Source organism: Triticum dicoccoides, chromosome 3A, assembly GCF_002162155.2.
Source record: "Triticum dicoccoides isolate Atlit2015 ecotype Zavitan chromosome 3A, WEW_v2.0, whole genome shotgun sequence".
Lineage (NCBI taxonomy): Eukaryota > Viridiplantae > Streptophyta > Magnoliopsida > Poales > Poaceae > Triticum > Triticum dicoccoides.
Window position 1 is genome coordinate 32985469 of NC_041384.1, and position 23926 is coordinate 33009394.

Sequence of the window (23926 nt, forward strand, 5' to 3'; positions counted from 1 at the left end):
CCCCGCCCTACGGACGACACCGAAGTGTTGTCCCAACAGGTTCCAAGTCGGGAGGAGGTGGTCCTGGAGGCGTCGCAAGGCGACCTCCCGGACTCCAGGAGTAAAGGGGATGAAACCCCCCAGGGCTCCAAGTCCGGCTCTAGGCCGGACACCGCTCCAGAACCTTCAAAGGTTCCAGAGTCCGGTGGTGGACCTCCTTCCAAGAGGAGCAAGTCCACTGTGCCGGCGGCCCCCGTCCAACCGGAGGCGCCGGACAATATGTTGGAGGCGCTCCAAGGCACCTCCATCGACGAGGAGCACCGCACTATTATGAGTGCGGTGGTCCAGAAGGTTCAGTCCGCCAAGAGCGGACTGACTGAAGCTTGTACTAGCCTTTTGACAGGCTTTGAGGTAAGTAAAGAATGTGTAAATAATACTATCGCATAGACAGTAGCCCCTGATGCTCTCTTTGGCGTTCGGGAAGAAAAGCCGAATAGAGGATCAAATAGAATTCGCAGGAGTCTAACAAAAGTGAGTCAATATGCATATGCAGGCTTCCCTGCTTGCGTCTGCCGCACTGACTGCGGAAGTGGACACGCTAAAGCAGAACCTCGAGCGGTCCGAGCAAGAGCTCGGGCGTGCCAAGAAGCAGCTCGAGGATAATGAAGGTAAGAAATACCTTGCTTTTAAATATATATAAAAAGGTACAATTGCAAAGAATGACAGGATTATCATGGCTATTTTAGGGGCCACATCTGAAGTGGCGACCCTTAAGCAAGCGCTGGTCGAGGCCGAGAAGAGGGCGGCCTCAGAGCACACCGAGTGGGAGAAGTATGAGGCCGAGGTTGGCAAGGTGAGGCAAGAGCTCCAGGCTCTCATGGAAAAACATGAGAGTTTGGAGCTTGACTCCAAGACGCGAGCATCCGAGCTCGCGGTGGCTATTGAAAATGCCAAGTCTGCCAAGGCCGAATCCCAGAAGACCCTCCAGGAGTTGGATGAGGTGAAGAAGATAGCGGCGGGTAAGGCATTCTTTATGCAAAGCAAACACATAAACGTGAGTTACTTGTTACTTACCCGAATCCAGAGCTCTCCAGGAACGTTTGCAGATCTTCCCCGGAGTGTGTCCGATGCCGCCGCATTCTATCGAGCCGAGGAGGGCAGCTCGACAGAGAAGGTGTTCTGGTCTCAGTATGCTGAGGACGGACACCCCGTGCCCCTGAGCGACCAGCTGAAGCAACTGGTCGAGCTCCACAAGGCGGCCGAACAGGCCATGAAGGGCCTCATTGTTCGGTTGTGGCCTTGAGGGGCTCTTCCTGGGAGCTATTTCGGGCTGGTGCGGCGGTTGGTGGAGGCCTGTCCAAGGCTCGAAGTCATCAAGCGCTCCGTCTGCATTGAAGGTGCCCGTAGGGCCCTTGCCCATGCTAAGGTGCACTGGGGCAAGCTGGATGCTGAGAAGCTGGTGAAGGACGGGCCACCGCCGGGGAAAGAGCATCGCAAGCCCGAGAATTACTATAAGGATGTTCTAAAGGGTGCCTGCCTTGTGGCGGATGAATGTTCTAGGGATGTAATTTTTGAGTGAGACTTGCTCGTTTTGTCCTATGCGCTGAAAACTTGTTTATATGCGCTAAGCAATGCTGTTGGAATTTAAAATATTACCTTATGTGCGGATGTTTATCAATTCTGAGAGATGGCGAGTCGTCGGCTTCTGCCCCCGTGCCGCTAGTGCTGGGGTGTTCGGGGATAAACCTGAGCGCTCTTTTTCCCATGTTTGGGTCCTTCGAGGGAGGCGCTCAGCCCAACCAACAAGGCAATCGGACTATAATGTGTGAACACTCTCACTTAGCGATAGAATTCTATAATTTTAAATTTCGGCGAAGCCCCTGGTATTTGGAAGACCGAGTTCCGGGCGCTATCCACGCCCTGGCCGGACAGAGCCGGCTCCTCACCCTAAGCGGCATATGTCTTTAGGGACTCTAAAAACCTCTCGAACAGCGACCAACTCTCGCTTCATCATGACAGTCAGTTTTAGCTTTCTCCACTAAAGTGCTCGGCCCAGCTCAACTGGGGCACAATGGTAGTGGTTCTCCTAGTGCTACCTTAGCCGATATAGCGGAACGTAAGGCACCAAAACATAGGAGCCGGGCAAACCCAACTATTGACCCAAGACATGATTCGGAGCCGATGCATATAATGCTATAAGTTCGGGGTGCCGCACTTGTTAAAGTGTTCTGACTTCTCACACCATATTGAGGGGTACTAAAGCCCCTGGCGTATTTTGGCCGTACCAACGTGTACGGGTGCAACATGTCGTTAAGGAACATATATAAAGAAAAAAGGTAATGCAAAAATAGACGAAAGCTATGCATTGTTTATTAAAAAGGGCTGCGATCAAAGCAGAACGATACAAATAATGCGATAAGTGGAAGGTTGGACTAGTTAACATGTCCGTTCCAGGGGCAAGCTGCGGAATAGTATGCGGAACAGGTATACCGCTCGTGATAGAGACCACCTGGGAGTTCTGTACTGCGGCGTGGCTTGTCTGCTTCCCTGGTTCTTGCATCGTTTGTGCGGCAATTGAACTGGCGAACAGGCCTTCCGAAGGATGGAGTCCTGAAAGTAAGATAAAATTAAAAAAATCGGCAGCCCCTGGTATGGTTTAAGCCGTATTTTTGGCCGTGCCGTCATGGTGCCCCTCCCCCTGTACCCATGGTATCTCTAGAGCGTAGTTATGTACGCGAAGTACTGGCGTCGCCTTTTTGCGAGGGTTGGGGTTGGGGCCGCATTGCTACGCCTGCTCGGATCGTGCCAGGAGGTCTTGTTGTAGGTTACTCTGGGCGCGCTTCACGGTGTCCGGTCGTTTAGTGGCTGGACAGGAGAACTGCCTGGAGAGGCTGCTCTGTACTTGCGCTACAAGGGCCGCCGTGTGCTCCTCCGTTCGGAGGGAGCGTTCGGTGTTTCCATTGACCGTAATTACTCCTCGAGGGCCTGGCATCTTGAGCTTAAGGTATGCATAGTGCGGTACCGCATTGAACTTAGTGAATGCGGTTCGCCCGAGCAGTGCGTGATAACCACCGCGAAACGGGACTATGTCGAAGATTAACTCCTCGCTTCAGAAATTATCCGGAGATCCGAAGACCACTTCAAGTGTGACTGAGCCTGTACAGTTGGCCTCTACACCTGGTATTATGCCTTTAAAGGTCGTTTTGGTGGGCTTAATCCTCGAGGGATCTATGCCCATTTTCCGCACTGTATCCTGGTAAAGCAGGTTCAGGCTGCTGCCGCCGTCCATAAGGACTCTGGTGAGATGAAATCCGTCAATAATTGGGTCTAGGACCAATGCGGCGAATCCGCCATGACGGATGCTAGTGGGATGGTCCCTTCGATCAAAGGTGATCGGGCAAGAGGACCATGGGTTGAACTTTGGCGCGACTGGCTCTACCGCGTATACGTCCCTTAACGCGCACTTCCGCTCCCTTTTCGGGACGTGGGTTGCGTATATCATGTTCAGCGTCCGCACTTGTGGGGGAAAACCCTTCTGTCCACTGTTGTTCGGCGGCCGGGGCTCCTCGTCGTCATCGCTATGCAGCCCCTTGTCTTCATTTTCGGTGTTCAACTTGCCTGCCTGCTTGAACACCCAACAATCCCTGTTGGTGTGATTGGCCGGCTTTTCGGGGGTGCCATGTATCTCGCACAAGTGGTCGAGTATTCAGTCCAAACTGGACGGGCCCTTAGGATTCCTTTTGAATGGCTTTTTCCGCTGACCGGATTTAGAGCCTCTGAATCCGGCATTGACTGTTGTATCCTCCGCATTGTCGCCGTTAATGCGGCGCTTCTGCTTGTTGCGACGCGACCTGCCACTACTGTCCCTGGTGTCTGAATTACCAGGGTTCTTGGTCATATTGTTGTTACGAGCAAGCCAGCTGTCTTCCCCCGCGCAAAAGCGGGTCATGCGTGTCGTGAGTGCTGCCATAGATTTCGGCTTTTCCTGTCCAAGGTGCCAGGCCAGCCACTCGTCACGGATATTGTGCTTGAAGGCTGCTAGGGCCTCAGTGTCCGGACAGTACTATTTGATTTTTCTTTGTTAGGAACCGTGTCCAGAATTTCCTGGTCAATTCCTCTGGCTGCTGAATTACGTAACTTAGGTCGTCGGCGTCTGGGGGTCGCACATAAGTGCCCTGGAAATTGTCGAGGAATGCGGCTTCTAGGTCCTCCCAACAACGGATTGACCCTGTTGGCAAGCTGTTAAGCCAATGCCGAGCTGGTCCTTTAAGCTTGAGTGGGAGGTATTTGATGGCGTGGAAATCATCGCCACGGGCCATGTGGATATGAAGGAGATAATCCTCGATCCATACCGCACGATCTGTTGTGCCATCATATGATTCGATGTTTACGGGTTTGAAACCCTCGGGGATTTGATGATCCATTATTTCGTCTATAAAGCATAGTGGGTGTGCGGCGCCTCTATACTGGGCGATATCATGACGTAGCTCCAATGAGCTGTGTTCGGCCCTGCCGAATTTGTGGCCGGCGTGACGGTTAGTGTCGGTGTCAAAACCGGCGAATCTCGGGTAGGGGGTCCCGAACTGTGCGTCTAGGCCGGATGGTAACAGGAGGCAAGGGACATGAAGTTTTACCCAGGTTCGGGCCCTCTCGATGGAGGTAAAACCCTACGTCCTGCTTGAGTAATATTGATGATATGGGTAGTACAAGAGTAGATCTACCATGAGATCGGACAGGCTAAACCCTAGAAGCTAGCCTATGGTATGATTGTTGTTTTGTATGGTGTATCGACTAGCATAGCCCTGGTTTATATAATGCACCAGAGGCCTAGTGTTAACAAGAGTCCTAGCCGAATACGCCAGTGGGGAGAAGTCCTTGTCTTGATCGCCAAGTCTTTGTGGAATCTTCCTTGTATGCGGCAGCTGTCTGAACTGGCCCATGAGTATACGGCCATGGGGGGCCTCGGCCCAATCTAATATATCGGGAGACGACGTGGTGAGTACCCCCTAGTCCAGGACACCGTCAGTAGCCCCCTGAACCAGTCTTCAAGTTAGGGACGCTCCTCGATTCTTTCGAGATGTTCTTCATCTTCGGTCGTCGGTCTTGAAAACTGGTTCAACAAATCTTCTTTATCTTTGATCTTGAGGATCGCCGAAATGCATTCGCCGAGTTTACACGTCGGGTATCCGAGGAGCCCCTTTAAGTTTCCGGCCTTTACCAATGCCTTGTTATGTTTATGCCACACCTCGGGTTTGAATTTGTTCCCGGCTGGCAGCGTCCTCTTGCGCCCGAGCTCCAACGCCGGATTGTATTCGAGGTATCTTTTGCAACCGAGCACCAATGCCGGACCGCTTCCCAGCTCTAACACCGGAATGTATCCGAGCTCCAACGCCGAATGTATCCGAGCTCCAACGCCGGACTGTATATCCGAGCTCCAACGTCGGACTGTATCCGAGGTGTCGTAAATCACCTTGGTTCAAAGAAGTTTGAAGGAGTTTAGCCGAGCTTAATGCCGGAAATGCCCTCTATGGAGCCAGCCACTAGCGCCCGAGCTTTATGCCGGGCTGCTTCTGAGGTGGTGCACCACCCCGAATGTGGGCCGATTTTTGTGAATATTTTTTATTGGTGCAATTTATTCTCTGCCGAGATATATAGCCAATAGCCCTCAAGGTGTGTATCGGTCTAAAACCCGAGATGCACCTGAAGGATGACATAAGACTGCTGATCCCAATAGCCGCTGAGACTCAGGTTGATTTGCAAAATGGGCCTGAGGATCAAGTCCAAGCTCGGCTGAATACTTCGGGACACTAAAAGCGGTGTGCTCAGTCCTCGAGACTCAGGTTGGGTGCGGCCGACCAACCTGAGGATCAAAATCTCCTCGGAAACTATATTGCACATAAAATTTTCTGCATTGGACAAGCAATGCAGTAGCCCCCGAGACACTGGTCGGGTGGTAACACCAGATCAGGGGATCAATGTGCCCCTTTAGTATTTGTAAATAATAAGCCCGAAGCCCAGTAGCCCCCGAGCATTAATGCGGGCACGGGTGGCCGAATTAAGTTTCAATATCCATAGTAAAATCACAAATTATGTGTAATGACTCTATGTATCCAAGTACTTTACGTCATTAATGCTCGGATCCGCATTGTACAAAACTTTGTTGACCGACCATCGGCTTCCACCTCCTCGGCCAGTAGCCGAGGAGTGTTTGTCCTACTTTATAAAGCCTTTATGAGGGCAAAGATTTACAACAAACAAGGCAATCTGGCTAGACGGTTTTATAAACAAAGGTACGCAGAGAGATATATTACTGTTTAACAGAAGAAATGTCTTCCAAAGAAAATAGTCTCGCTATCGGTTCCTTTCTTTGGGTTGTCATGCTAAGCATGATCATTAAACCACAGCTCTAATGTAAGAGCAAAATATTGAGGATTTAGTTTGGGAGGCCAGTTAATAGCCCCCGGTAGAGTTCGGCGACAGTCGGGGTCAAGCCGTAAACACTTCGGCCAAGGTTATGAACGGCCCATCATTTAACATAGTCATCGAATCGCTGACCAGTTTACGCTTATTGTGAAAGTCAGTTTTTGGCTTTCTCCACTGAGGTGCTTAACCATGTGAGCTGGAAGCACAATCGCAGTGGTTCTCCCTTTGCACGCCTAGCCGAACAAAACGGAACGTAGGAAGCAACTGCAGGAGCCGGGCAACCCAACTATTGACCGAAGACACAATTCGAAACCGATGCATATATAGAAATATCTGAGAATGTTTTTGCCGAATCCCTAAAGGTGTTCGGCGTTGCACTGCGAGACTAATGCTGGAAAAGCACAAATAGTTTAAAAGTGCCAAAAAGCTTGGAAAACCAAGAAACGTCAGTAAAAACATGACGTCCGAACAATATCAAGTGTTCGGTGCCAATCCGAAAGTTGGTCTTAGAAAAAAGAAGTGTTTCTATCGTGCTTTAACATGATATATCCTATCTCAAGACTTCGAGCGGGTCAGCCTACGGCTTCAACCTCCTATCCCGAGGGCGGAGTACTTCTCATCAGGCCAGTTTAGCAAACTAAACTCTAGCGGCTTTGAGAGAGAAATTAGGCTCCCCGGCTAGTGACCGCACACTCGTGTCGAAAAAAGGTGTGATAAATAATAATAAAAAAACTTTGCAACGACTAAGAAGAAGAACACTTATTATAGAACGGCTCAAACAAACTTAAGAGCCCCCAAGTGACTTGGGTAGAAGAATGATTGCATGTACCGAAGTACTTATATCATATCTATGTTCAACCGAACTTTAAACGCGTCTTGACCGACCGTCAGCTTCTCCCTCTTCAGTCAAGGACTGAAAAGTGTTATGTACTCCATCGGTCGAGAATATCGACGGTGTTTCCAATAACCAGGCAATCAGGCCATAAGGCTGTAACAAACAAAGCGCGCTCAGGGAACTTATGCTATATTACCGTGAAGTGTAAGAAGCATCTTCGAAGAAAATAGTACCCCCACCGATACCTTTCTTCGGTGCTCATTGTTATTATGAGACTTGTGCAATAGATTTTTTGTACTCATGAGTTCCGATGTGTGCCGACCATCATTGAAAACTATAAGAGCGCTAGCTTTCGGCTTCACCCAGTCTGAGGTCCGGCTCGGGTGACCCGATCGTGACAATCGCAGAGGTGATCCCTTTACTCCCTAGCCGAACAATCGGGAGCGTAGGGGTAAACGCAGGAGCGAGGCAACCCAGCTTGCAAATCGCTTAAGTCAATATGGTGCATATTGTGGCGTAATACACGAACAAGGAACGAAGTCGTACAAGTATAATCATTTGCAAGTGGAAAAGCTTCATAAAGGAAGCCCCCAAATGAATTGGGTATTTGAATTTATGCGTCACACACAAAGTTTGGACAAGGAAATTTTTTACACGCAACTTTTTTCCAAGAAAGTATAATGCTTGGTCGAATCGAACACAAGTTAGAAATTAAAGCTTTGAGCATGAAAGCGACTTAGCTGGTTAATGTGTTCGGTATTGATGATGCGGTTTGAGCTTGATGTGGGGCAAGGTTCCATCCCCCAAGCTGGTCCCGAGGTGGTGGAGCGGAGAGCTCGTGTCGGGGGTTTGGTGCGACATATGCCAACGGATGGCTTATCATGGTGGCGGCGAGTAGAACATCGCCGGTGCCTGGAAACGGAATGAGGCGAAGACATGCACGCCGGTGAATCTTACCCAGCTTCGGGGCTCTCCGGGGAGATAATACCCCTACTGCTGCTCTGCGTGGTGTCCGCATGATCACTATGGTCAAGAGTTTACACGGTTGCTCCTTGAGCTGTGTCTGGTGGTAGGAGAGGGCAAGGCTAGCTCTCTCCTCCTATCTGGTATGGTATAGAACTACTGGCATCCAACCCTTTGCATGGGTGCCCTGGGGGCTTATATAGGCCTACCCCCCAGGGGTACAATGGTAATTCGACTGGGCGCGGGCCCAGCCGTCAGTGCCTCCGACCTCCGACTTCTCCGCTGACTGCTGGGGCCCGCCGACTGGTGGGCCCCGCCGACTGGTCTGGTACGGAGCCGATAGGCCGCGTCCGCCGCGGGCGTGTCTTGCCGGCTGCTGATTACTGTAGTCGTGCTCCTGATGACGCAAGCTTGGTCATGGGGTCGTGGCAATAGCCCCGCCGCCTGGCGGGCCATCACTCTGGCCACTCCCCATCTCTTCTTGATTAATGGTGCGTGGGCCCCGGGGAAGGGCTCGGCCGACTCCCCCGGGCCGACTCCCGACGGGTCCGACTGGCGATTCTCCTGCCGTCTCCCGAGGTCTTGCTGACTGGTGGGCCCCGCTGCCTCCAGGCCGTACAGACAAGCCGTCGTGGGCGCAGGACCCGGTACAGTGGTGCTGATGTCAGGGCCGGCCGGGTAACAGTGCCATGCCACAGGGAGGTCTTCCCTAGTACGGCGTGCTGTAGCCATGCCTACCCTTGGTAAGGGGCGGGGAGTGGGCTTCATTGTAGCCACGCCCCTGCCCCGTCCCCTTCGATGAGGTCACGGTTTGTTGGAGTCGCCGGCCGACTCCCCAAAGCCGGCTTCTCTGGAAGTCGCCCCTGGGACTCGACCGTGAGTGGGCAGTCGGCCATCTTGCCGTAGACTCCCCAGGAGGCGGCTCTTCGCCCTGTGGTCTTGAGGGGCGCAGCCTACCCCGATGTCTTGAAAGGTTTGGGGCTCGGGTTGGCCTACCCGTGGCCCATTACTCCGACAGTAGTCCCCGAAGCTGGTGAGGCACCACGGACGATCGGCCGAGAAGCCTCAGCAGTTTCTCTTTCCGGGTGCTCAACACATGGTCTTGATTGACTTCTGTCGGGCTGACTAGAAGGAGTCGAACTCGCCCAACTCGGACTCCATCAATTCCGACTTGCTCAGTAGTTCGAACGTCGCGGCGGGATTTCAAGTGCCGTGCTAGCTAAGCTTCCAGGCTGCCGCCCGTTCTTGGCCTGTCACGCGAGGGCATGTGCCAGGCCGTCCTGCCAGCCCACGCGCGCGACGGGACAGGCCCGTAGGCAGGGCCCGCCACTACCACGCCTCGGCGCCCGAGCAGATCCGCTGCGGCCCCGGTGGACGGTTGGGATTCCCGTGAAGTTACTACACGCAGTAACTTTACACGGATCGTGGGGTTGCGGGCACAGTAAATCCCCACGTCCGCCCCCTCGGCTTCGCAGCCCACGGGGCTATAAGTAGGGGGAAGAGGGGGGCACGCGTGCCCCTCCTTCCCACTACCCCTTGCTTTCTTCCTCCTCGCAGCTCCTCGCTCTCCTGCTTCCTCTTCTCTTCTTCGCTGCGCCGCACGCCCAGGCTCCGGTGAACGCTGCGGTGACAGCTCGTGATGAGTTCTTCCTCCACTGCCGCGCCTCCCCCAGTGCGCTCCGGCACCTGGGACGGCTCCGAAGTCCACGAAGACCATATCGAGTTCCTCCGCTGGACCCGTCGGCTTCCCGGCGAAGATCGTGTGCAGGTGCGTCTTGCACCGGCGGGGGAGATTTCCCCCGCCCCGCAGGAGGGCGAGCGGGTCATCTTTCGCTCGCACTGCCTGCACGGGCTGGGGCTGCCAGCGAGCAGCTTTTTCGGTCATTCATGGAGTTCTACCGCCTCTAGCCGCACCACCTCACCCCCAACATAGTGGTGCTGCTGTCCGCCTTCGTGGCTCTGTGCGAAGGCTTCCTCGGAGTCCTCCCCACCCTGGAGCTCTGGGGGGAGTTCTTTTTCTCCAAGCTCGGCACCCAGACCGCGGGTGTGCCGGCTCAGTGCGTCGCCTTCATCGCCGTGCGAAGGACAGGAGCCGACAACCACTTCCCATCCATCTCGCTGCTGAAGTCGGTGAAGATGTGGCAGAGGTCCTACTTCTACGTCAGGAACGTCGCCACGAGGGGCGACTGGGTCAATCTGCCGACTTTCGAAGCTGGCCCGCCGGCTGGGAGATTGCCCAACTGGTCGTACCGGGCCAGGTCGCTGACGCCTGCGGTTGCTTGAGGGCAATGTTGATGTTGAGCCCCCGAGCTTCATAGATGATTCCTCCGTGATCTTGATAGAGATCGGAGTTGATGTTTGATGAAGGCCCTCGTCCGAACATGGTGATCCGAACACGGGGTGCAATTCTTGGTCGAACCAAGGTGACCAGTCGAACTGGTGACGAAGACGCCGAAGTCGCAGTTGATCTACAGGCGAGCCATCGATCCTTTTGTCGATCATACAGCGAAACTCTCAATGAAAGCACCAATGTCCGTGTCAAAACCGGCGGATCTCGGTTAGGGGGTCTCGAACTGTGCGTCTAGGCCGGATGGTAACAGGAGGCAAGAGACACGAAGTTTTACCCAGGTTCAGGCCCTCTCGATGGAGGTAAAACCCTATGTCCTGCTTGATTAATATTGATGATATGGGTAGTACAAGAGTAGATCTACCACGAGATCGGAGAGGCTAAACCCTAGAAGCTAGCCTATGGTATGATTGTTGTTCTGTATGTTGTATCGACTAGCCTGGCCCTGGTTTATATAATGCACCAGAGGCCTAGTGTTAACAAGAGTCCTAGCCGAATACGCCGGTGGGGAGAAGTCCTTGTTTTGATCGCCAAGTCTTTGTGGAATCTTCCTTGTATGCGGTAGCTGTCCGAACTGGCCCATGAGTATACGACCATGGGGGGCCTCGGCCCAATCTAATAGATCGGGAGACGACGTGGTGAGTACCCCCTAGTCCAGGACACCGTCAGTTACCTTCTCGAGCCGTGGGGCGCCCACGCGATCCGTAGATCGAGCGTGTTTGCCTTGCCTTGTCCTCCAACATGTCTCGTAAGTCCGGCGCATATTCTCGTGCCTTGATACGGGGTGCGGCTTGAGTGGAGGGCCGGGAGGCCTCTCTGTCGCGGCCATGAGGTGGCCGGTCGGCCGCATCAAGTGCTTCCTCCTCTAACCGGGGTAGCAACCTGCGCTTTGGGTAGCTCTTGGAGGGGCGTTCGAGTTTATGCTCTTCGGCCGCAAGGACTTCAGTCAATCTGTCGACCAGCAAATCTTGATCAGCTCTAAGTTGTTGCTGTTTTTTCTTGAGGCTTCTTGCCGTGGCCATAAGCCTGCGTTGAAAATACTCTTGCTCGACGGGATCCTCTGGCATGATGAATTCATCGTCGTCGAGGCTTGCCTCGTCTTCGGAGGGAGGCATATAATTATCGTCCTCGACCTCTCTGTCTGCCGCTCTCTCATGAGGGTTGGTTTCTCCATCCTCCTGTGCTAAGTCTTGCTGGAGGGGGTTTTTTTTGGCACTTTCCGGAGTATTATTATCTCCCATGCTGGAATCGCCGTATTTGTTTTGGCGGGATTTTGAGCAGCTCCGCTGACGCCGGCGCTTACTCTGTTTCTTGGAGGGATCCTCCTCCGCTGTTCCATCGCCATCTCCCTCTTTTGGGGTGTCCACCATGTATATGTCATATGACGAGGTGGCTTTCCAGGGCCTAGTAGGCGCTGGTTCTTCATCATCTCCTTCATCGGCATCCATACCGTCGATGTCTTCGGTGTCGAAGTCGAGGATGTCGGTTAAGTCGTCGACAGTGGCTACAAAGTGGGTGGTGGGTGGGCTTTGAATTTCTTCATCGTCCGTACCCCAACCTTGCTGACCGTAGTCCGGCCAGGGCTCTCCTGATAAAGAGAGAGACTTCAGTGACTTCAGGATATCGCTGAAAGGCGAGTGCTGAAAGATGTTCGCGGCAGTGAACTCCATAATTGGCGCCCAATCGGAGTCGATTGGCAGGGACGTGGAGGGTTCGGAGTCCGGCTCCTTGGAGTCACGAGTCTCGTAGAGTACGGGGCTAGTGTTCGGCTCAATCACCATTGGGGTCGCAGCCCCCGGGGTGGCGTCCAACCGCCCATCCTCGATCGGCGCAGTTGGCTCCGAATTAAGGGTTGGAGCCGATGCGGGTGCGGCCTCCAGGGCACTGTTCGGCGGCAGAGCTAGATCATGCTCGTCATGACAGTGCGGCGCGCTCGGCAGTGGCTCGAATCCGTCGAAGATCAAGTCCCCGCGGATGTCCGCCGTGTAGTTTAAACTTCCAAATCTGACCTGACGGCCAGGGGCGTAGCTTTCGATCTGCTCTAGACAGCCAAGAGAATTGGCCCGCAGTGCGAAGCCGCCGAAGACGAAGATCTGTCCGGGGAGGAAGGTCTCACCCTGGACTGCATCGCTATCGATGATCGTAGGAGCCATCGAGCCTGACGGCGACGACACAGAGGAACTCTCAATGAAAGCACCAATGTCGGTGTCAAAACCGGCGAATCTCGGGTAGGGGGTCCCGAACTGTGCGTCTAGGCCGAATGGTAACAGGAGGCAAGGGACACGAAGTTTTACCCAGGTTCGGGCCCTCTCGATGGAGGTAAAACCCTACGTCCTGCTTGATTTATATTGATGATATGGGTAGTACAAGAGTAGATCTACCACGAGATCGAAGAGGCTAAACCCTAGGAGCTAGCCTATGGTCTGATTGTTGATGTGTATGTTGTCCTACGGACTAAAACCCTTCGGTTTATATAGACACCGGATAGGGTTAGGGTTACATAGAGTCGGTTACAATGGTAGGAGATCTACATATCCGTATCGCCAAGCTTGCCTTGCACGCCAAGGAAAGTCCCTCCCGGACACGGGACGAAGTCTTCAATATTGTATCTTCATAGTCCTGGAGTCCGACTGAAGGTATAGTCCGGCTATCCGAACACCCCCTAATCCAGGACTCCTTCAGCCGTCATCACGGAGGGCTTCTACATCATCATCGCCCCTCCGATGAAGTGTGAGTAGTTTACCTCAGACCTTCGGGTCCATAGTTAGTAGCTAGATGGCTTTTTCTCTCTTTTTGGATCTCAATACAAAGTTCTCCCCCTCTCTTGTGGAGATCTATTCGATGTAATCTTCTTCTTTTTGCGGTGTGTTTGTTGAGATCGATGAATTGTGGGTTTATGATCAAGTCTATCTATGAATAATATTTGAATCTTCTCTGAATTATTTTATGTATAATTGGTTATCTTTGCAAGTCTCTTCGAATTATCTGTTTGGTTTGGCCAACTAGATTGGTAGTTCTTGCCATGGGAGAAGTGCTTAGCTTTGGGTTCGATCTTGCGGTGTCCTTTCCCAGTGACAGAAGGGGCAGCAAGGCACGTATTGCATCGTTGCCATCGAGGATAACAAGATGGGGTTTATTTCATATTGCATGAATTTATCTCTCTACATCATGTCATCTTGCTTAAAGTGTTACTCTGTTTTTAACTTAATACTCTAGATGCATGATGGATAGCGGTCGATGAGTGGAGTAATAGTAGTAGATGCAGAATCGTTTTGGTCTACTTTTCACGGACGTGATGCTTATATACATGATCATGCCTAGATATTCTCATAACTATGCTCAATTCTGTCAATTGCTCAACAGTAATTTGTTCACCCACCGTAGAATACTTATGCTCTTGAGAGAAGCCACTAGTGAAACCTATAGCCCCCGGGTCTATTCTCTTCATATCAATCTCCATCACTTTAATCTTGCTTTGCTTTTTTACTTTGCCTTTTACTTTTCACTTTGCATCTCTATACCAAAAATATTATATCTATTAGATCTCACTCACATAAGTGATCGTGAAGGGATTGACAACCCCTAATCGCGTTGGTTGCGAGTAGCTATCGTTTTGTGCAGGTACGAGGGACTTGAGCGTGGCCTCCTACTAGATTGATACCTTGGTTCTCAAAAACTGAGGGAAATACTTACGCTACTCTGCTGCATCATCCTTTCCTCTTCGGGGAAATCCAACGCAAGCTCAAGAGGTAGCAATAAGGATTTCTGGCGCCGTTGCCGGGGAGTCTACGCAAAAAGTCAATATACCAAGTACCCATCACAATCCCTATCTCTCGCATTACATTATTTGCCATTTGCCTCTTGTTTTCCTCTCCCCCCAATTCACCCTTGCCGTTTTATTTGCCCTCTCTCTCTATCCTCCCTCTCTGTTTCCTTTTTCCCTCGCCATGTCAGAACCAAAAAGAGTTGGGGGTTTTCTCCCAAGTTCTAGTGCTTTAGACAGTCCTGCTATCTTATCTAAACTTATAAATCGGAATGCTATAGAACAACTTGCCGGAGTTATCAATGAGAACCTTAGTAATTTTGATGAAGATGATTCTGGAATTTTCCGTTATTTACTTGATGAATCTTTGAAAGATTCTTGGGATAGGTTGTTAAGGATTCGGGCTAGCTATGTACCCCAATATCAAATTGAGGTTTACTTAAAAAGCTTTTATGTTGGGCTGCCCGCTTCGTTCAAACAAGTTTTAGATTCTATTTGCGAGGGGGGTTTTCTTGAAGGGGACCCCATAGATACCTATGAAAGGATGAAAACTATATTTGGGCACCCCATTAATGAGAAAACTGAAATCACATCCCTCTTCCGGTGGAGCACCGGAAGAGGCCCCAAGATGGGATCTCGTGGATATAGAAAGTTGCGGCGGTGGAATTAGGTTTTTGGCTCCCCTTCTGATCGTTTGGGGGTACGTGTGTATATATAGGAGGAAGAAGTACGCCGGAGGAGCAACGAGGGGCCCACGAGGCAGGGGACGCGCCCTAGGGGGGGCGCGCGCCCCACCCTTGTGACCGCCTCTTTTGTTCCTTGGAGCAGGGTCCAAGTCTCCTGGATCACGTTCGGTGAGAAAATCACGTTCCCGAAGATTTTATTCCGTTTGGACTCCGTTTGATATTCCGTTTCTTCGAAACACTGAAATAAGCAAAAAACCGCAATTCTGGGCTGGGCCTCCGGTTAATAGGTTAGTCCCAAAAATAATATAAAGTGGAAAATAAAGCCCAATATAGTCCAAAACAGTAGATAATATAGCATGGAGAAATCAAAAATTATTGATACGTTGGAGACGTATCAACCATGAATAAAATGTGAACCACCATCAGTCATTAAATATGTAGGGACTCCGAAAAATAACTCACTACAAAAAAATACACTTCCGTGATGATACGTGTTTGTCACAGTAGGTCGCGTTTTCTGTCATGCATGTACATCCATGACAAATTTATGACAGAATCAAGATAGACATACCTGTGCTGTCGTAGAAGTGTTCCATGACATTACCAAAATTATCATCACGGAAGTGTCCACTTCCATGACGATAAATCTCGCGTCACAGAAGTGCTTTCGTCATGGGTGATCGACACGTGGCATCCACCGTAACGGAACACCGTTAAGCTATCGGGTCGGGTTTTGGATCCGATAACCCGTTAACAGCCCCGACCAATGGGGATTTTCCACGTGTAAAATCATCATTGGCTGGAGGAAACACGTGTCGGCTCATCATTGGGACAGATGTCAACCACTCATTGGACGGAAGGCGCCTATGATACGTCGACACGTGGCACGGACCAACAGAGGTCCATTCCTGTGAAAAGGCCGGCCCGTTTGACTTGGTCAAAAGCTAGCGGGCCGGCCCATGGAAAGCCTGTTAACGGCATGTCCGAATATAGCCCATTTACAGCCCGCTAACCCAAGGCCCGTTAGACCCTATTCGTATTAGGCCCAGTAGCGTCATCTGGGCCATCCAATATGATTCCAGCCCATTTTCACTTCTGGCCCATGTATGGCCCATGATGTTTTTCGGCCCATATGAGGCCCTATGTAACTCTTGGCCTACTAACGGCCCATGGTGAAACTGGCCTGTAATGAATAGTGTATCACTTTACACCCATTAACGGCCCGTGGTGAAACTGGCCCGTAATGAACAGTGTATCACTTTATACCCATTAACGGCCTGTTATTCCGTTGGGCCGTTTCCAGCCCATGTTATCTTTCGGCCTTCTCAGAGCCCATTTATTCTTGGGCTCATTTTCAGCATTCGTTTACTTACGGCCCGTTGTTGTCATTTTCTGCTTGTGGGCCAAATTCAGCCCGTGGTTACAGTCGGCTCATTTGTGGCCCGTTAATACGTTGGGCTGACTTCATAGCGTCATCAAATACGGCCTATTAACGATGGCCCGTTATGGTCGGCCCATGAATGGACGATTCCATCTCTAGCCCGTTTACGGCCATAATGCGGTCTGTTTGGCCCATGTTTGGCCAATCGATTATACGGCCCGTATAAGGCCCATTGATAATACGGCCCGTAGAAGGCCCATTGTTTCTACGGCCCGTAGAAGGCCCACTGTTTCTATGGCCAGTAGGAGACTCAGTGTCACTACAGTAAATATTAGCCCATGGTTATTGTGGCCTAGTTTTAAAAAATAGGTTATTGCAGCCACTAGCTAACCGCGGAAAAAGAACTGCAATGACTACAAGCAAACAAATAAACAAGACAACAAGGAAATAAATAAGCAAGCAACTAATGCTAGGCTTCATGGCTATTACACATAATACATCCACTGGGCATCAAAGTTCGCCACCAGTGCAAATATAGGGAACAAAGCAGCATATCATATACACTGGTTGTCAAAGTTGGTGACCAACGCAAATAAATGCCGCAGCAAAACAAATCCAGAACTGAAACCACTTCAGAAGATATCAAGAAACAATATCCTGGGTACCCATAATGCTGGCAGGATACTTAGCAAGCTTATTAAATTTCTCTTGTTTGGCGCTTAAATCCTCTAGCGCTTGCTGTTGCACCAGAAAATATGCATCTGAATTCTGCAGCGACTTCCTCAGTCCTTCAGCTTCCTGTCGCAGCACATCTGATCGATGTCTTTGAACTTGAAGTTGAGACTCAAGAAGACGAACTGATTCAAGCAGCGAGTTTGAAGAGCTTGTGCCAGCAGTAGTGGCCAGTAACTCGAACACTACATCAAGACAGGACTTTTGGGTTCCCTCACCGTCGTCAAGATAGTTTTTATCAGCTTTCTTGGAGACCAACAGGGATGTCTCACTATCTTGAACCTTATCTGCATTACTTCCTTTACCATTGGATAACGCGCTACTGTTCTCCAATATTTTGTCCGCATTCTAAAAGAGAAACAAGCAGACACATCACATGTTTACCACGCGGCATCGGAGTGAAGTGTAGCTAAATCGGAGCAGCATCGCAAGCAATAGCAAGAGCGAGAGCAGCAGCGTGGGCAAGAGCAATAGCAAGACCAGACCAGGCAGGGGACCGAGAGCAAGAGCAGAGCAGCAGCGCGAGCGAGAGCTAAAGCAGCAGCAGGTCCTACTGATGTGGACGTCGCCGCCGAGGGAGCGACACCGTGGAGGAAGTGGCCGGTGATGCCGCCGTGGATGGAGCCGCGCCATGTCGGCTCGGGACCGAGCGCCGGCAGCACCGTGAGATCGAATCAAGAAGAAAATGCGACGATTAGTGTACAACCTCTTTGGTGGCGCCGATTAGGCCGCAACTTCATCTGAGGAAACGGTGATGATGATGCTCTTCCGGTGGTGCAGGTGAAGACGGTGGTGTGGGAATGGAGGTGGCGCGAAAGACGAGGGAAACATCGGGGCAGCTCCTTGGAGGTGGAGGACGGGGTGGCTGAACCGACAGGACGATGAGATCAATGACGGATCCTCATCCGGTACGGTGGATGAGGGACGTCGAGGTGTTGCTGTGGACGACGTCGTCGGGGAAGAGGCTCCGGCTGGGTGGCAGACGGAGCAGGGTGTGGGGTTTTGTCGCGGGTTTTCGCGGCCTCGGTGTACGAATGGGTGGACGGATGGGATGGTAGTGGGGAACCATGGCTTAGAGACGCGCTTGTCCGAAATGTGGGGTAAGTTACGGAAGTACCCCCACCGATTTGAGGCGGTTCTTTCGGTTCAGGGGTACCACGGGCATTTCGTGTGTCGGGATTTCACAGGAGGTGGGAGTTTTCACACTCGTTGTAATTTCGGAATAGCAAGGCGCGGGTTGATATGGAAGGAGTTGTCGGAGCACAACGAGACAAAAATATATCTTAAATATTTCGGGCTAATAAGGCGCGGGTTGAAATTTCCGGACAAGCCTAACATGTATTGTACCAAATCAATGTGCCCTACAAATGTCATTCAAAACTTTGAATTCATGTTATGTTAAATTAAAATATTTCGCTACGTGTATAATGCATGCAACCTACTACTCAAATGAACGTTTTAGTGCATTCCAAACCTATATACTACCGCTTCAATATGAACTAAATTTGAATTCGTCTCTCTATTTGAATAAGATCTACAGTAATGATTGTTGTGAAGTCAAAGCATTTGAATTCATTTCTCTGTTTTAATAAGATCTACAATCATCATTATTGTCAAGTTAAACCATCATTTGTGTATTATCTTCACAGCACACCACATGATTAGTCTCGAGTTACATATGAACTATGTGTACTATATGAACTCGAACTAAATTTTTTGAATCCACTTTATTTTGATTTGAAATCACATTACATTTCTAGCTCTAGCTAGATCTTCATAATCTAAACCATGTATCATATGTATAATGTGTTTATCACATTATGTATGGTGCCCCGCCCCCTACGCCTACAAGTATTTAGATGTGAGTTGCAAACACCACACATTACCACAAATTCAAATAAAATGTGAGAATGTTCGATATATAGTATTGTTTAGATTGTTCCATATTTAGTTGTAAGCTGCAAACGCCACACATTATCACAAATTCAAATAAAATGTGAGATTGTTTGATGTATAGTATGGTTTAGATTGTTCGGCATTTAGCCGTGAGTTGCAAACGCCATGCATTATCACATTATGGTATACCGTGTGCACCACACGTGTATCACCGCTATATTCATGCATGCAATGTTTAAAACACTATGATCTCCTATTCAAATATATGAATCCACTTCCATATCAAATTATGATCTTTGTTAGTCTCTTACACCCACACAATCCTCTAACCTTTGTAGCTACCACTAACTTTCTCTCGTGCATGCACATGCCCTCCTCGCCCCCCTCCCTCGGCATTCTATCCACCGGGCACATTCATTTTTTTTCTTTAGGTCGTTCTCCCAGAGTCTCCACAACTCCTTTCCGACACACACCACCGATAGATAAACTTCTCCAGCGATGCCTGCCTACAACATACAAACACACCTTCAATCTCCTCCTAGGAGGTGGTTTGCGGTTTATCCTTTTCTATCTCTCTATACAAATTTTCTAACGTGCACTGCTGTACTACAACTAAATCAAATTTACTGAATATTACGTATGTAGAATTCCAAAATATCTGTCTATGAATTAATGCACAAACTTCTAAGTGTCAAGATGTTGATTCTATCCAATTTTGGTATTAGTTATCTTATATTTATTGATCTTTGTATTGCTGCTCAATGTTCTAAGCATGGATATAATGACTCTGTCTCATTTTGTTATTATTGCCATGTAAATGTTGTCTTTACCCTTTTATTTTGTATAGTAAGTACATTTGATTGAGGCTAATATCCTGTTACTTGACATGGCAGTGACTATCTCTTTAAGCTTCTGCTTATCGGAGACTCAGGTGTTGGCAAGTCATGCCTCCTCTTAAGATTTGCTGTAAGAGTCCCTATCTAAAGCATGATTTGTTCACTATATTTTATAGGTCTTCCTTTTTTTAATATGCATCTTCATCTTAAAAGTTTGATATAAGTTTTCTTCGGGATATCATGGAAACTGTAAAAAAAAATTAGGCTCAGTAAACTGTATGATTTCCCACTACTTAATACGAATGAGGAGTTCATTGTTGGTAGCTACTGTTTCTTAACAACATGGAGATGATCCCTATAACAATCTTGTTGTTACTAGTTAATTTACTCTGACCTCCTTAATATCGACTCTTTTGGCAGGATGACTCATACCTGGAGAGTTATATCAGTACTATTGGTGTTGATTTTTGTAAGTATATTTAGTTTCTTGGTCTGAGTGTTAATGTTCTGGCTACCTTAATTGAACTTGTAGTTTTGTTTTCTTCCAACTTTGTCGATAGAAAATACGTACCGTGGAGCAAGATGGAAAGACTATGAAGCTGCAAATCGTGAGTCCATTCTTTCTTTCATTATGTCCAGTATGCATGTACCATCAAATCCAGATTGTACATCGAATCCAGATTTGACAAAATAGAAGACTTTATCGGGAAACATTTCATTTATAGCCCTCTTCTGTTTTGTGGAGTTTGCTGGATTTTCCCTTTGCATAATATAGCATGCCGTTATTCATCAGTATTTATGTGGTTGTTAGTTGAGGCCAGTTTATAGGAAACAGAAACTCCACTACTCCCTCCTTCCATCTATATAGGGCCTAATGTGTTTTTCGAGGCTAACTTTGACCAAATACTAGAGCAATAATATATGACATGCAACTTACACAAAGCACACCGTTAAATTCGTGTGTGAAAAGAGTTTTCAATGATATAATTTTCACATTGTGCATGTCATGTACTATTAATCTTGTAAATAGTCAAAGGCGGTCCTAAAAACACATTAGACCCTATATAGATGGAAGGAGGGAGTATGGCTGAATATGTAGGCAGTTGCACAACCCCCTTTTACCTTTTGGTTTTTTTAGTTCCATCCATTTAAATTACCGTTGAACATAAAGAATAAGAGTAGTTTAGCCCATTAAATTAAATGTTATAAAGTTTCTTAGTTCGCATAAAGAATCGCACTTTCAAGATGTTTTTAGATACCAAAGTGATACCCATTTTGAACATCATATTTTTTTTCAAAAATGGGGGCTCCCCGGCCTCTGCATCATTTGAACATCATATTTAAGGGCCTGATAGTATGTCATTTAAATACTTGGGTGGTACGGTAGCTCATGTTTCACCTACTGTTGGCATTTGGCGATTCTTCCTTCCTTTTGTGTGACACATTACATTTAGTGATGCAAGATATCCTTTTCCTTTTCTTTAAACCCCTCTTTGGTACCTTTGTTTTTATCAGTGGGACACTGCTGGGCAAGAACGCTTCAGAACTATTTACTAGCGGCTACTATCGAGGGGCTCACGGGATCATTGTAAGTTTGTTTATGTGAAAATCTTATTTTTATTTTTCACATGCTATTTAACATGCATAAATGTCCACATTTTTATATATTTTGAATACATATATACAAATGGGGTTGCAGATTGTCTATGACATGACAGACCAGGACAGCTTCAACAATGTGAAGCAGTGGTTGAACGAGATTGATCGCTATGCTAGTGAGAATGTTAACAAGCTTCTTGTAGGGAACAAATCTGATCTCACTGACAAAAGAGTTGTATCATATGAGACAGTGAAGGTACCTTATGCTTTACTCATATCTGCTAAAGCATTCTTTCTGCTCTTTGTGTTCACGTTTGGTGTATGCAGGCATTTGCTGATGAGATTGGCATCCCATTCATGGAGACCAGTGCAAAGAATACCTTGAACGTTGAGCAGGCTTTCATGGCTATGTCTGCTTCAATCAAGGACAGGTGTGTGTTCCCAGACGGTTTAATTAGCACAGGCCATCCTACTAGTCCACTTTTTTTTAACTACCATCATTTTACACTTTATTTACTGCTCATTGATGCTCTGTTCCTGTAGTACTCTCTCTGGTCCTTTTTACTCCCCACATTAGCTTTGTCTGAAGTCAAAGTTTGCTAAGTTTGACCAAATTTATATTAAAAAATATTAACATCTATAACATCTAATAAATATAATATGAAAATATATTCCGAGATGGATCTAATAATAAATGCGTTGTTATGTGAATGTTAATATTTTTTTTGTATAAACTTGATCAAAGTTGGATGAGATTGACTTCAGACAAACCTAATATGCAGAGTAAAAAGGACCGGAGGGAGTATCATAACCAAAATTGCCCTACACTCTTTAGCATGTTGCTGTTAATTGTTCTATGTTATTCCTCACGGTGTTGTTCTATATACACCTCATAGAAAGAGCATATAATTATGAATAAAAATCTTGGTTTCCAGGATGGCGAGCCAGCCGGCTGCAAACAGCGCTCGCCCAGCGACGGTGCAGATACGCGGGCAACCTGTCGAACAGAAGACGAGCTGCTGCTCTTCTTGAAATGCAGGCAGCCGTCATCCGTGTTACCCAAATGGAGACGCAAACTTGGCCGCGCCATCCTTGAGTCCATGCTTCTACATAGGCCTACTACATCTTACACCTTCATTCCATTCTTTCTAGTGTACTTATTAGCTCTTGAATCGTTGGACTTGTAACACCGGACGGAGTTTGGAGACAGTATCTTCTTCTAGTTGTGTATCTTGAATGGTTATATGTTACGATTTGCAGCTGTTGCTTTTCTTCCCTAAATTTAAGGCGATTTCTACTTTTACTTGATCAAATTGTCCCGTTCCTCGAAATATTATTCGACAGTATGCTTATCTTTATGGTATAAAAACTTCCTGATTATAACTTTCAAGGTGCACTTGTTGATTGTTGAAGGTAGCATTAGGAATAGCACAACATTAGATCAACTGGGGCGTGTTTGGTTGCCTGGGCAAATTGCCAACATTAGATCAGTTGGGGCGTGCTTGATTGCCTACATCTTTTGTCTCAGTGGGCCTAGTTGAGTTGCCTGTATTTGTGCTATTGGTATGCAAAGCAGAACTGTTTTGCTCACCCCGTGGTGATCTTACCACACAAATGCAGCACTTCATATCATACTAAGAATACTAGGCCGTAAGGGATTCTTTTTCCTGGATTTTTTGAACTTTTTTTATTATTCTTGTCAATTTGACGCGTGTGACTGGGTTAATCATGTGCATAGCTTTTTTTAACTGGTTAAACAATTTTGCACGTTTCTCTCCACCGCTTTGACCGGGCCTTCTGGGCTATTCGATTTACTTGTATACATGCCACGCGTATCTTGTCTGCCGGCCGCTTGCCACCGCGTGTCCAGTTCTCTCCCGAGGGCTCGATTCCAGAAATTGCTACATCACGGGTTGCCACTACTATATAAAGGGCACGCTTTCTTGCCTAGGTTCTCATCTTGCCGCGTCGTTGGTCCGTCTCCCAAATTCCGGCGACGCCCACACCCCTAGCTCGCCGTGCTTCCCTGCCCCCCTCTCCGCACGGCCAGCTGGTGGCGCACGGGAACCATCACTAACCATGTATGGAGGGCACAAGGCGGCAGCGGCCACCTCTAGCCTGAGGCCCGAAAGGAACGCCCGGAGAGATGCAGCCATGGAGCTAAGCATCGCCAGCCTCATGAGCCCGCGCAGCCTGCGGGAGCCCCAGGCCCGGAAGCGACGGAAGTGCTTCTGGATCATGCGTGCCTCTCAGACGGCCGGCGTGCGTGACGTGGCAGCAGCGAGGGCGGGTCTTCCTTGTGCGCGTGCGTGTGGTGGTGAATGTGAGGGTTGGACTGCTGAGGCTGCAGCGACCTCGAGCACGACTACGCGGCGCAAGATTTAGTGGAGCAGGAGCTGGCCGTGGTCGGGCAGGTTCGGGGCGCAGGCGCAGCGGCGCAGGTGCTCGGGAAACCACGCGCGTGATAGAAGGTACTGTTCTACACG

The 23926-nt window shown here is 48.9% G+C and overlaps 1 pseudogene; it reads left to right on the forward strand.

Moving 5' to 3' along the window:
- LOC119271826 overlaps window positions 1–22748 on the forward strand; it is a 38401-nt pseudogene extending 15653 nt beyond the window's left edge.
- Window positions 22749–23926: the final 1178 nt, after the last annotated feature.